General features: G+C 43.2%; 1 protein-coding gene across 7 annotated transcripts in view; it reads right to left on the bottom strand.

Moving 5' to 3' along the window:
• KLHDC8B (kelch domain containing 8B) overlaps nucleotides 1-13,487 on the bottom strand; it is a 205,607-nt gene that overhangs the window by 35,788 nt on the left and 156,332 nt on the right. The gene's annotated exons all lie outside the window — the stretch shown is intronic.

Genomic DNA, 13,487 nt, shown 5'->3' on the forward strand with positions numbered 1-13,487 from the left:
GTCTGCAGGTAAAAAGCACAAGCAGTCTTTGTGCCAGTGGGAAGAGTCTGAAAATTGCCCCATTGGGGGTAATTTGAAAAGCATTTACAAATAAAACCCTGGTTTGTGTGTGGACATTGGCTTTTGAAATTGTCCTCGCCATTCGCGGTAGGTATTCCGGGGGGGTGAAGCTGGCGCAGCAGCTGCAGTTACACACACATTTTCCATTTGTGAAAGCATGCGTGTAAATGTACACACAGAAAGTCCAGAGCAGGTGCAGCTTACTGCACATATGTGTCGGCTTGCACAGGAACAACTTGCTCATTTTCAGAGCACACTTATGTGCATATGTCTGCTTTGAAAATTCAGCCTAAAGTCTGAAGGCACTTTTTGCTGCAGACCTCTGCCTCCTGCAGGCTTGTTCAGAATATTACCCTCATTACGTGGCAGAATTCTTTAATCCACACACAAGAACGAATTACTGTTTATAATAAAGTATAATATGACAATGTCCCATTGTATAACAGAAGTTACACGTGATTAGATTGTTATAATATATTCTCCCATCCATTTCACAGCTCACCTGTAGAAGTCTGCTTCCCTTTTGAGAAAGGAATTTGCTTCCCTTTTTTTTTTCCCCTCTAAATTTTTTGTTTTCATGCTCCATGGCCCAAATAAACAATGTGCTGCCAATAATTCACAAATAAAGCCACGGTCTGAGGGTCCTGTGGGAGGTGCTGGGCTGCATTCAGGAGTTTGCTGAATATTTCATCATGTGAATTTTCCAGCACTATCAGGTTTTCAGCTCTGCTGGTTAGGAACAGAGTATTCACCATCTACTTACTGCACCCCAGAGTAAGGAAGTCTCAGGAAAGCAGCAGCAGCAACAGCAAAGGCTGAAATAATGATCTTTAACAGAGAAATTAACTTCCCTCTTTCCCACTGATGGAAACAAAAATTCATAACCTATGGTAATTATTTAAATACTCAGATTATTAAACAAAGAGCAAAAACAGAAACATTTAGCTTTCCTCCACTAAAATGTATGTAGCAGCATTTTTCAGCTTTGATTATGACTCAACGGATCCATTTGTGGAAGCAGAGTGAGCTAGTCTCGCGCTGCGCCTATAACTGGAGGCAAGAGAGTGGAACTGAGGCCGGGGGGGGGGGGGGAGGGGGAGGAGATAGAGGCAGGGAGAGTTGAAGGATAGGTCAACCAATAGGATAGGAGTAATTCAAAAAGTCATGGAGATGAGGAATTATGGGATGGTGGGGGGGCTGGGTGACCGTTTGGCGCGCAGTGAGTGAGGAGTGGCAGAGGCAGCAAGTGGAGCTTTCCCGCCCGCCCTCCCATTTTGTAATTGGCAATGTTATGTTTAAATAAAGGATGTGCATTTGTCGCAGTGGGCGGAAAACCCGAGCCCAGAAAACGTTATTGCATTTGATTGTTTAGTTAAAATCAGAAAAAGGGGGGAATCTCGTGCAACGCGGGGGGGCTGTTGCACGAGATGGACAATGAGCAAGAGGGGGGCCGATGCTCAGAGGTTATGGCACCTGGAGCTCTACCACTGGAAGAGGTGGGGAGCCCGATAGGTGGCAAAATAGGGGGGGGTGAATGTTGTATTGTGTTAAATTGTTGGAGGGCTCGGGTCTTATAATAAACTGCGGCCTTTATTACCCAATCAAAGTTGTCCGTGTATTTGTGGGGGAGGTTAAATGCAAAGGAAGAGGGAGGAATTAAAAGGAGTGAGGGGGGGGGGGGAGGAGGGAAGTCGGGGAGCGAGTCTTGCGTCTCTCAGTTATTAAAATCCACTAATGAAAGGAAAAACAATCTCAAAATCCCAAATAAAACAAACCTTCGCAAGCTATCTGTGGGTCACAGAACAGGTGATGCATGCAAACTTCCTCTTCTTTTAATTCTTCCACTGTTTTAGAACAAGATCTTTAAATAAAAATAAAAACCACCCTGTTCGCTCAAAAAAGAAAAGGAATAGTGACGTCTAGAATCAGTCTTGCCTAAGGTCAAATAAATCTCAATCATTAAGTTTTCTCCCAAAGAGTCACTATTTCCCACTATTGATCTTGGATAGATGATATGAGGAGGAGGAAGAATTTTCAAAAAATACAAGTACCTGCAAGGTCCATGGCTGATTTACTCCTCAAACTTTCCATTAGTTTTCAAATGGAAAGTACCAGTGTGCTTTCCTTTTGGAATTTGCCTAGGGAAAATTACCCACAGAGATTTGCACCTGCTTTTTTCTGCGGATACTTTTTTCCCTTCCAAATCACCTATATAGTTTTTTTATAATGCAAAATTGCATGCATGTACTTTTACTCTCAGGGAGGGAGGGCGTTTTTCGGACATTTACCCACAAAAATGGTGCATAATAAACCCCAATTTTAAGCCCTTTTAAAAATAATGTAGGAGGATGTTCACATAAATTCGTGCAAAAGTGATTTCACACATACTTTTACACAAGCTAAAAAGAGGTACTTTTGGTGGGAGTGGGGTTGGGGCATGGACATGACTTACATCCAAGCTTTCAATTTTCAAAAATATGCATGTAGATATACATAGTACACAAAGTTACACTTGTTCCCGAGCAGGTGCAACTTTGTGTGTGTATGACAGCACTGGTTCTGTGCACACATGTCACCTCCAACTTGGGTAATTTCCAGGGAGTCAATGGGTCAATACCAGGGCTACGTTTCTGCCTAATGCTGTATCTTTCACCTTTTCCCCGGTTAGAGGGATCTTTGTACGGATGGGAGGGGGGGGGGGGATAAATCTCTAAGTCCTGGATGTTACATGTGAAGACTTCATTAGAGTAACAATAAGGAAGCTAAACACGCATGCAACAAGCACATAGAGAAAAATAATCCCAATTACATGTACATAATACTGAGTTCTGTACTGGGAATCACCACCCAGAAAAGAGACTTTGGAATCCTTGTGGACAATATGTTGACATCCTCAGCTCAGTGTGCGGAAGTCAAAAAAAAAAAAAAGAACTAGCATGTTAGGAATGATCTGAAGAGGAATGGAGAATAAAATGGAAAATATTATATTGCCTCTGTATTGAGCCATGGTGCAACCACACCTTGAGTATTGTGTGTAGTCCCGGTCGTCTCATCTCAAAAAAAACATAGTGGAACTAGAAAAGGTGTAGAGGAGAGCAACGAAAATGATAAAGGGAATGAAACAGCTCTCTTATTATGAGAGGCTATGCAGGCCAGGACACTGCACAATCAAGCTGTGGAATCTATTGCTGGAGGACGTGGTCAAGGCGAGTAGCAAAGCAGGGTTTAAAAGAGGTTTGGAAAAGTCCATTACACATTGCTAGCCAGATAAGACTAAGGAAAACTACTGCTATCCCTGGAAAGGAGTAACAGGAATTAGATCTACGTTTTGGGCTCTGCTGGGTTCTTGCAACTGGATTGGCCACTGTTGGAGATAGGATGTTGGGCTTGATGGACCTTGGTCTGACCCACCATGGCATTTCTTATGTTCTTTTAACTTTTACTTTAGAAATAGTTCCAACATGAAAATATGGCACTTTGTACAAATCTCTCAGATAATATCCATAAGGTACTTCAAAATAGTCCCTTCCCTTCTTTATTCTTGGATAGAATGTGAAAATTCCTTCCCTGGTGGAATTCCCTTGAAATTCCTGGGGTCCACTGGCTGTTCTTGCACTTCTCCAATTTTCTCCTTTCCTTTCGCTTTCTTGGCCGTTTATGAGCACCAGGGCAGTGGCTCAGTTCCTCCTCTCTCTGCCCTGGTTCTGAAAATACTTGGGTATCCATTCCTCCTTTTTCACTAAATGCCAGAAGGACATTACAGTGTAATCTCTCGGACTGAAGGGCACAAAGATGATTTGGAAAAATAAATAAATTCCTTCTCTCCATTCTCTGCTGTCATGGGTAGGGAGGCTGCATATATTCTTCCTCCCAACAAAAACTCCACTTAAGACGTAAACTGCTCAAAAATCTTTTACAGTGTAGCGCCTCCAAGAGGAAACCAGTGTAATGACGACTGTCTCCACTACAGTGGTTAAAGTGCCCAAGTGGTGTTGGAATATGTGAGGGGTACTCAAGGTTGCAACCCACAGGGGTTCTACACGTTGCCCGCTTCCCGACCAGATCATTTTTTGTGTTTGGGAAACCCATCTAGACAGTGATGCTCCCAGAGCTTGGGAGGGAAAACAGGATAAATAACTGGCTATCTTCCGCTGGTGAATAACAAGATTTATTGATTAAAATAAAATAAACGAGGTTAAACAGAAGGAAACAGCAAAAACCAATTTACCAGTAACAATTTTGTCAATACTGATTGTGCAAGTTCTAGGTATTGTAGCGATTAGATATGAAACCTCAGGATCTTCACTTCCCTAACAAGAACAGTACAATAAACTCTCTCAGATAAGTATCTAATATCTATATTATTCACTCAATGACCATCCTTTACAGTTCACTGCAGTGTTTGCAAAAGTACATGAACTATCAGGTAAACCCAAGGATTTGATCATTGTATATTTTCCTTCTCAGATGAATCAGTGTTATCAAGGTTCACCTGATGAAAAGAAAGTACATTCTGCAAGAACAGTAAGTAATTTCTCTGTCCTTTTTTTTTTTCGGTGGTTTACTTATAGGTTTGCTTTCTCTGTCATGTCTGTTCTTTTCTGCTCTTTCTCTGCACTTTCAGGCCGATGCAATACCATGCGCTGTCACCAGCGCACGGCTCAACACACGATTAGATGCACGTCCATAAACCCCGATGCAAAACGGGGGTTAGCATGTCCAAAACTTGTGTCCAACCGAGTGCGTAGCTAATAGTGCTCATCACACGGAAATTCATGTTGATGAGGCTATTAGCTATTTCCCACCAATTAAAAAAAAAAAAAAGTGCACCCAACATTCACATTTTTACCCCAGAGCAGGCATTTATTCTTGAGAAGCCCAAAATGTTTACAGAAAAGCAAAAAACACTGCTTTTCTGTATTTCCTCAGACTTAATATCATGGCGATATTAAGTTGGAGGAACCGAAAAAGGAGAACCCTAAAAATAAATAAATAAATAATCGTGCCAGCAGTCAGGTTAGGAAAAGGGATGCTGCTGCCAGCCACCTCTCCTGGACACCCACTGCCGTGGAGGCTCTAAGGGCTTACAGTTTGCCCTAGCGCCTCCGTTTTACCGCAGCAATCCATTTAAATATTACATCGGGTGCCCCGGAGAGGTGCATCGGCACGCATTAGGAGAGCAGGCGCTCAATCATGAGCGCTCGTTTTCCACGCACCAATACTGCATCAGCCTGTTTGTGTTATTGTGTCCCTGTGAGTGCACCTACTTATCTATTTTCAGACAGAAGCGTGGTTCTGCCCTTCCAGTAACTTGGATACCGTTGATTAGCAATTGAAGTTGGTGCTGCTGGAAATCTCTTGATGACCTTTTAATCCATTGCCACTTGCTTTCTCCAGGATTCGGTAGCCTTGGAGTACCCTATCCTTAGACAATGTTCTTCTCATGAAGAAAGAAAATTCTCCCCTATGCTTTAAATAAAATAACAGAGTGTAACTGGCTACATTATCACCGTAATCTTTCACAAGTGCTAGTATCTTGCTCGGTATGTGTCTTCATCGTCTAACTGAACTTGCTTGTCTTAGGGAAAAAATAAAAAAAATTATTGCAGCAAGCCCTATCTTCTGGATGCAGAGGGATCAGCAAAACTGGATCAGTGAGGTTCTTGGAAGAAAACAAATCAGTCTCTTATTCCTTCAAATCTAGCTCCAATATAATGAACACTACTACAGATTTTTTACTGCCAGAGTTGCAGACAGGCACAGATTCCTCTCTTGCCTTTTTTTTTTTTTTTTGCAGCACTGCTTACAAACTGCATAAAGTCTTACTTTCAGAACACTTGATAGCAATGTTTCAGTTTATGCAGTGACTCTGAGGATAAATGTTACTGGAGCTGAGTCCCAAATGTCTTCATTTTACTTAGACTGAGCATGCTGTCTGGTAACCCCTCACTCATTCACTTGATACAGGTAATACAGATCAGCAAACTGGTTAACCTCTTTCTGGCAGAAAATTGTCAGATTGATTCTCACTTCCAACTCTGTAGCATGTAATCATTTATATAGAGTTTTCCTCTTGTGTTTGGCTATGCTGGGTCTAAAAATCTGCATTCCCAGCTGTTCTTATACTTTTAACTGTCATTCTTCAATGCTTTAACTGCAAGTTTTCACTTTACCTTATTCCAAATTTTTGAAACATTCTCTTCATGCTCTTACCAAACACATATCAATGCCCATCTTGATCCCTCTGTGGCTGCAAACTCCTCTTGGCAAACACAGTCTCTCCAGCAGCAAGCTCAACGTGTCTCTCTGCATCTGAACTGTGTCCACAAGGCTCTCTTTATGCTTTCTAGAAGGATCAACACACCTCTGACATCCAGATTTAAAATTGTTCATACTTTCCAGGTTCCCTATAGCAGGGCACAGGCACCAGCCACCTGTTCTAAATTTCCATTTCTTTTCAAAATAACAGTGCTACCCAGAAATCCTAGGGGCTGGCCACTTTACCTCCTTCATGGTAATCCTCCACTTGTTTTCTCACCGCCAAAAGACCAGGAGGAAAGCCCATAATGTTTAGAAAGGTTGTACTTGATCACAGTGCTTTACAGGGCAAAACCCGGACCGGACCTGTTGAATCCAGAGTGCTGTCTCTGGGACTTTCCTGGATACCAAAACCATGCACAACCACCCTGGCACAGATTAGCAAACACGTGCAGGGCACTCCATTACCACACCTGTTTGAAACAAGTAGTTTAAAATACTTTTCCAGGAGCCACTCCACTGCAGATTTTCTATGTCTCCCCCAGCAGTCTCTCACTTGCCTGTCCCAAGTACTGCTGGGCCATCCCAGAATCCCATGCATGGCCCATTGCATCAGAGGAAGCTTTCTATCCAGAAAATGCTGTTCTTAAATGCTAGCAGCTTCTCTGCTCTGGAATCTTATTTTATCTTCCTTCCTGCTGGCTTCTGAAAACTGAACAAAGGCTGGATATGTCTCTTGCACTGACACCAGTCAGAAAGCAGGTTAACTTTTTTCTCTTTCCTTTTGTGGATCTGTCTGCACTATCAACCACTGGCTGTGAGTTGGCAATTAATTTCTTACTTTCTAAGTCTCCTCATTTAAGGATCTGGGCCTTTATTCTGATAATGTAAGAGAACTGAAAGGACACTCCTGTCTCTAAATCCAAACTAAAAATCCACCCAGACACTAGGGGTCACTTGCTTTTATGCAAGCAGGAATTAACCAGCACAGCCTCTAAGTGGGGGTGCTATGGTAAAATTGGTACATTCTTCTACTCTACACTGCCCCGATCCAACATGCTTTGAAGGGATCCCAAATGGGCCCTGTATGTGCATAATTCTGCTTTGAAAATCTGGGCTAAAAAGCACCTGCACTCTTTACTGCTATGCAGGCTCTTTGAACATTACCCTTCCCAAGTGCTTTGTGTTGCTTTAGTAAGCAATTGCTATCTCTCGCAGTATGACCTGGGGTCAAGATCAGAGAGGATCAAACCTGAAGCCCCAAGTATTCAAGGCCAAGGGACCTTGCAGTGGAGCAACATGGACTCTTAAGCACCAGCCCTCTACAAAACGTACTGAGTAAAGTTAGGGAAACCCACCTCTGGAGGATCCCTATTGGTCTAGCATTAGGTGTGTCCCAGAAAGAGGGTTGTGTATAAGAGGCTGTAGTCTGACACACCTTTGCTGGTCCAACAGTCCACACAGAGTTCGCTCTGTGATGTTCTGATGCCTGGCAATGTTCCTGCATTTCCTGATTCCTGGTCCTTGGATACATTCCTGGGTCCTTGGTTCCTGTTTCTGCCTGAGAAGTCCTGATAGCTGCCTGAACCCAAGGACTCAACCTGTGGGGAATGGCCACTGCTTCAGGCAGAAGACAATGGCTCCAAACCACCTGACCTTTTCAAGGTAAGCCCCTTCCTAGACACTGCACCTATTATCGTCCCAGTGGACAGCTTAGACCAGCCCTCGCTGGCCACCAACACCAGACAGCTCAACCCAAAGGGATAGTGGCTGACATAGGCCCTAGACCTTCTACCATCAGTGGCCTGGATATGACTCTTCTGACACTAGGCTGCTCGTTTCTGGGGAAACCCATGGGCGACAACAGTTATATTACATCTTCATACTCATGGATTACTCTTGCCATTACCAATTCTCTCGAGACTGTGGGAATAGGTATCAATGGACTTCATTACCAATTTTCTTATGGTTCCCGGCTGCGCTTACCCGCGGCCAGGCCCCCCTACCTTCATCACGCTGCTGGCACAGGGTCCCGATCGGGGTGGCCAGCAGCGCGCGGGCCGCAGCACGACTGCCTCCAGACGTTGGGGAGCAGCGTTGGGAAAGATGCGGCAAACTCCACCTCTTAAAGGGGCAGCAGCACGAAGACCAGGCTGGCCCCGGAAGATGACATCATCAGCCAGGGAGATTTAAACCTCTCCCTGAAGACAAGAAGATGCCTTTGCAACAAGGTTCCAGTGGTTGCCTGCTAGTTCTTCTGGATTCCCTGTCTTCTGGCTTGACTCGGATTGGATTTGGAGTTTGCTGCTTGCCGCCTGCCTCGGACCCCTCGCCTGGAACTTGGACTTTGTTGCTTGCTGCCTGCCTCAGACCCTTCGCCTGGAACTTGGACTTTGTTGCTTGCCGCCTGCCTCGGACCCCTCGCCTGGAATTTGGACTTTGTTGCTTGCCGCCTGCCTCAGACCCTTCGCCTGGAACTTGGACTTTGTTGCTTGCTGCCTGCCTCAGACCCTTCGCCTGGAACTTGGACTTTGTTGCTTGCCGCCTGCCTTGGACCTCTTGCCTGGAACTTGGACTTTGTTGCTTGCTGCCTGCCTCTGACCTCTTGCCTGGAACTCGGACTGTGTTGTTTGCCGCCTGCCTCGGATTCTTGCCTGGCACTTCTCATCGCTGTGCTGCAGTACATTCCACCTTCCGGAGACGAGTACACCTAGGCACTGCTGGTGGGTATCATCCCTCGTCCCGGACCAAGGATCCACTAACATAACAATTTTACTGTGAACTTCCACAAAAACCAAGCTTCTGGGAGGGGAGGGGAGGGAAGGGAAGGGGAGGGGTGTATTCTGTTAGAGGCAACAGGGATCAAACCTGCAGCCCCAGGTGTTCAGGGACAGAAGATCTTGCAGTGGAGTCACAGGGACTCTGAAGCACCAAGAACCTTGCAGAAAATACTATTCAAAATAAAGTTAGGGAGACCCACAGAATTTGCTCTATGATATCCTGTTGCCTGGCAATAGTCCTGATTCCTGGTCCTGGTCTTTGGGTCCTTCCTGGTTCCTGCTTCTATCTAGGAAGTCCTGGTAGCCACCTGTACCCAAGGGCTCAACTTGCAGGGAACGGCAGCTGCTTCAGGCAGAAGATGGCAGCTTCGAATGACTCAACCTCTCCAAGGATTGACCCTGCCTGATCCACTGTACCTATTATCTGTCCCCAGTGGATCAGGCCATGACAACTGGCTGCTCATTCGTATTCCAATTTTTTTTTCTGTCCCTTTCCATTAAGAAAGAGGGGGGCCCGTCCAGCCCTTTATGAACTAATAATGAGCACAACCATACATTCTTATAATTGGCACTGATGGGCCATTGGTTGATGGATCTTTGCTTTTGAAAAACATTACTTGACCTAAAGTATCTTTTCATTGACTTTTTTGCTTGATATTATCAGAGGCCATTCTCTTTCTAAGGAGACAATAAAAATAATGCGACATCACCATATATCTTTACTTTTTGTCAATCAAACTTCCAAAGTGTTGTTGTTCTGTACACCATAGATAGGCCCATTGTATTGTTTCCTGCAAAATATAAATGCATGAGCCCTTTCTTTCAGATCCTTCACTATCTTTCCATATTCTGTAATAGATTTATCTCCTCTCTTTGCTCTATTCATCCAGCTCGGTTCATCTGTTTTCCTCTTTCTTGCTTGTACCTTTGTTCTGAAGGGAATTTATAGCACTTATTAATGTTTGACTTATGAACAATATAACTGAACATTTCATGCCCGCTGCAGAACCTTGTCTGTAGCTGAATGCTTTCATGCCAGGTGAGAAGGATTTAATGATCTCTCCTGAATCCTGTTTGTTATTCTGTCATGGGAAATGGAGGGACTGTCACATCTTTGGCTTTCTCATTGCTGCCTTAAATCCACTGAATGTTGATGGTCTCCCGTACAGCACTGACATTAAGGGCCAGATCCACTACTGATTTTTGCACAGCCACAAAATGAGGAAATAGTTTTCTCAATTAGGATTTTAGTGGATTATTTTACTATAGTTACCATAAGTTAATCGGTAAATATGTGCATAACTTAATCCAATTTTCAAAGCAGACATATGCATACGTCCGCCTTGAAAATTGTTCCAGCGAACTCTACACACACAATTGTATCTGCTATTCGGCGTGTGCCATTTTGCCGAGATAATTTACGTGCATAATTTTTAAAATGGAAAAAGTGTGTGTGGAAGTCCCAACTACTGTTTAGACTCCACCTCCCTGGAATGCCCCTCCCCTGTACATAAAAATAAAAGAATATGGTATGTACGTGTAATTTTACATGCATATAAGCCGTGCAGTTTTATAAAGGGTCATGCTCACCGGTAAAGCATTGCTAAGTGTGCTATGGCGGTCATAAACAGAATGTAAGGAATTATTAGGAAGGGAATGGCAAACACTCCAAGGTTAGACTGCACCTTGAATACTGTGGGCAATTCTGGTCGCCGCATCTAAAAAAAGATATATAGTTACACTGGAGGAAAGAAAAGAGTGACCAAATTGATAAAGGGCATGGAATGGCTCCCCTATGAGGAAAGGCTAAAGAGGATAGGGCTGTTCAGCTTGGAGAAGAGATAGCTGAGGGGGGAATATGATAGAGATCTACAAAATCATGAAAGGACTTGAACAGGTAAATGTAAAACGGTTATTTACTCTTTCAGATAATACAAGGACTAGGAGGGTACTCCATGAAGTTAGAAAATAGCACATTTAAAACAAATTGGAGAAAAGACTTTTTCACTCAGCATAATTAAGCTCTGGAATTTGTTGCCAGAGGATGTGGTTAAGACAGCTAGTGTATCTGGATTTAAAACTGGTTGGATAAGTTCCTGGAGAAGTTCATAAACTTCTATTAACCAATAGGGAATATCCACTGCTATTACTGGCAATAGTAGCATGGCATCTATTTAATATTTGGGTACTTGCCAGGAACTTGTGACTTGGATTGGCCACTGATGGAGACAGGTTAATGGACTTGATGGACCCAATATGGCATAACTTATGTTCTTATGCTTCTTTCTTTTAACAGGAAACACTGGCTTTCATTAAAAGCAGATCTAGGTTTTGAATGTTAACGATCATACATAAGCGTTTATACTATGAACACTCTTGTTCTTTAAGGAAAAAGCTTCAATGGTATCAGCCATCTAGACATTTTCGATCTTCAGGATCACAGTTATTCTGAGTGCCCAAATTATAACATTATAGGTAAGGGCACACCAGGACTAGAGCTTTCGCCTTTACTGCTCTAACATTATGGAATACATTCCCAGTGCATTTGAGGAAGGAGAGTGAGTTGAGAGAATTTAGGCGACAGGTTAGGGCCATGCTATTCAGAGAGGCTTTTTGTTGATTTAAAATTTAAATGTTTTATGCATTTTTAATATGTCTGTATTGACAGTTATGTCTATATGCCTACAAATTTGTAATCTGCACTGGATGGCATTTTCCTGGAAGATGCAGAGTATAAGATTTTTAAATAAAAACTTTACTTGCAGAAATCCCTTTGAAAATTACCTTCTTAAAGTATAAAAATATAAAACTAAGTATTAAAACTTAGTGTTAATAAAAATTCCATGACAGAAATATGAGGGCCAGCCCCGCGACTCATTGGCAGTGCTTTGCGCTGCCATATGGAGGGACCTGGGTTTGATTCCCAGCTCAGATCGTTCTTTCCCTAGGTTGAGTGGAGCTGGGGATGCAGAAGAGGCAGCATTTGCTGTCCCTGGTAGGGGGAAGGGTGTCGTCATCATTGTGCAATGGTGACATCTAGTGGCTGGACTGAGAATCCCTGATTGCAGGATTTCAAAAGGAGCCCTAGTGCATGGCCTCCAGCCAAGGACTGCCACTACAGTGACTGGACTAAATGTAAATTGGGAAGGGATGAAAATAGGGGAAAAAATCCCTGGGTAGTTGCAAATGAAGACTCAAAGCACTAGATCCTAGCTCTGGTTCTGCTGGACCTAGAAAGAGGGATAGGACCAAATTAAAAAAAACCCAAAACAAAACATAATACAAGACTAGCACAATAGCTGAATAGGAGTCTAGACTTCTGAAACTGGGAATGAATTCGGGACCAAAGATGGCTGTCCAGATTCTCGAGATCAGGGTATAATTCTAATTTCCATGAAGGTATCTTGATTAGGAGGTCAACAAAGGAATGAGTTACAATGCTGAAGTTTCAGAAAGAGAGATCCAGATTCTTGAGATTGGGGTTAGAATTCTAGAATCCTCAAGAGACCACTTCAAATTTCAGATACTCTTTTTTGGTCTTGTCTTATATGGATCGCAGGCTACTGGCATTGGTGTCTACATTTTTACTAGCCAGTATATTCTAAATATGAAGACATGGAAGTCTGCGTGAATGAGCATTGGCTACTAAAATGATCAGAGATCTTGGTTCTAAAGCATATGGGGATAGACAATAACCTAAACATATACACCCTAGAGGAAAGGTGAGACAGGGGAGATATGATAGAGGCATTTAAATATCTCCATGGTTTCTATGGACAGGAGGCGAGCCTCTTTCAATGGAAAGGAGGCTCTAGAATGCGGGGTCATGGGATGAGGGCGAAAGGGGGTAGAATCAGGCATAATCTAAGGAAATATTTCTTGAATAGCCTCCCCATTGAGGTAGTGGAGACAAAAACATTATCCAAATTCAAGAAAGCATGGGATATACAGAAGATCTCTGAGGGCGTGGTAGGGATTGTAAAGCTGAATTAGTTGGTGTGGATGGGCAGACTAGATAAGCCAGATTGGTCTTTTCTGCCGTCATGTTTGTGTTTCTTGGTGATCAGGGTTCAAAGTTGGACTAGACAGTCCAGCTGGACTCCTTTTCACTAATAGGTGCTTCTTTCTGCCTGAGCAGGTGGTCTCTTGCTCTGTTACCATGGAGATGAAGCAAAACCTTGCAGCCTACTTTATCTCAGCTGCAGACAGCTAGACAGATTGTCATAGATAATGTCACCCCCATCATAGTGATTGAAAATGAGAACTAAAGTTAATGATCACCTTTGGAGCTCTGAGAGTTTTCATAAAATTGTGAATGTCCGATCAGGCAATCGAAGATAGATAGTATGAAATGCTAACACAGTAGTTTTGCCCTTAGCAAAAATAGAT

This window comes from Rhinatrema bivittatum, chromosome 4, assembly GCF_901001135.1.
Source record: "Rhinatrema bivittatum chromosome 4, aRhiBiv1.1, whole genome shotgun sequence".
NCBI classification, from domain to species: Eukaryota; Metazoa; Chordata; class Amphibia; order Gymnophiona; family Rhinatrematidae; genus Rhinatrema; species Rhinatrema bivittatum.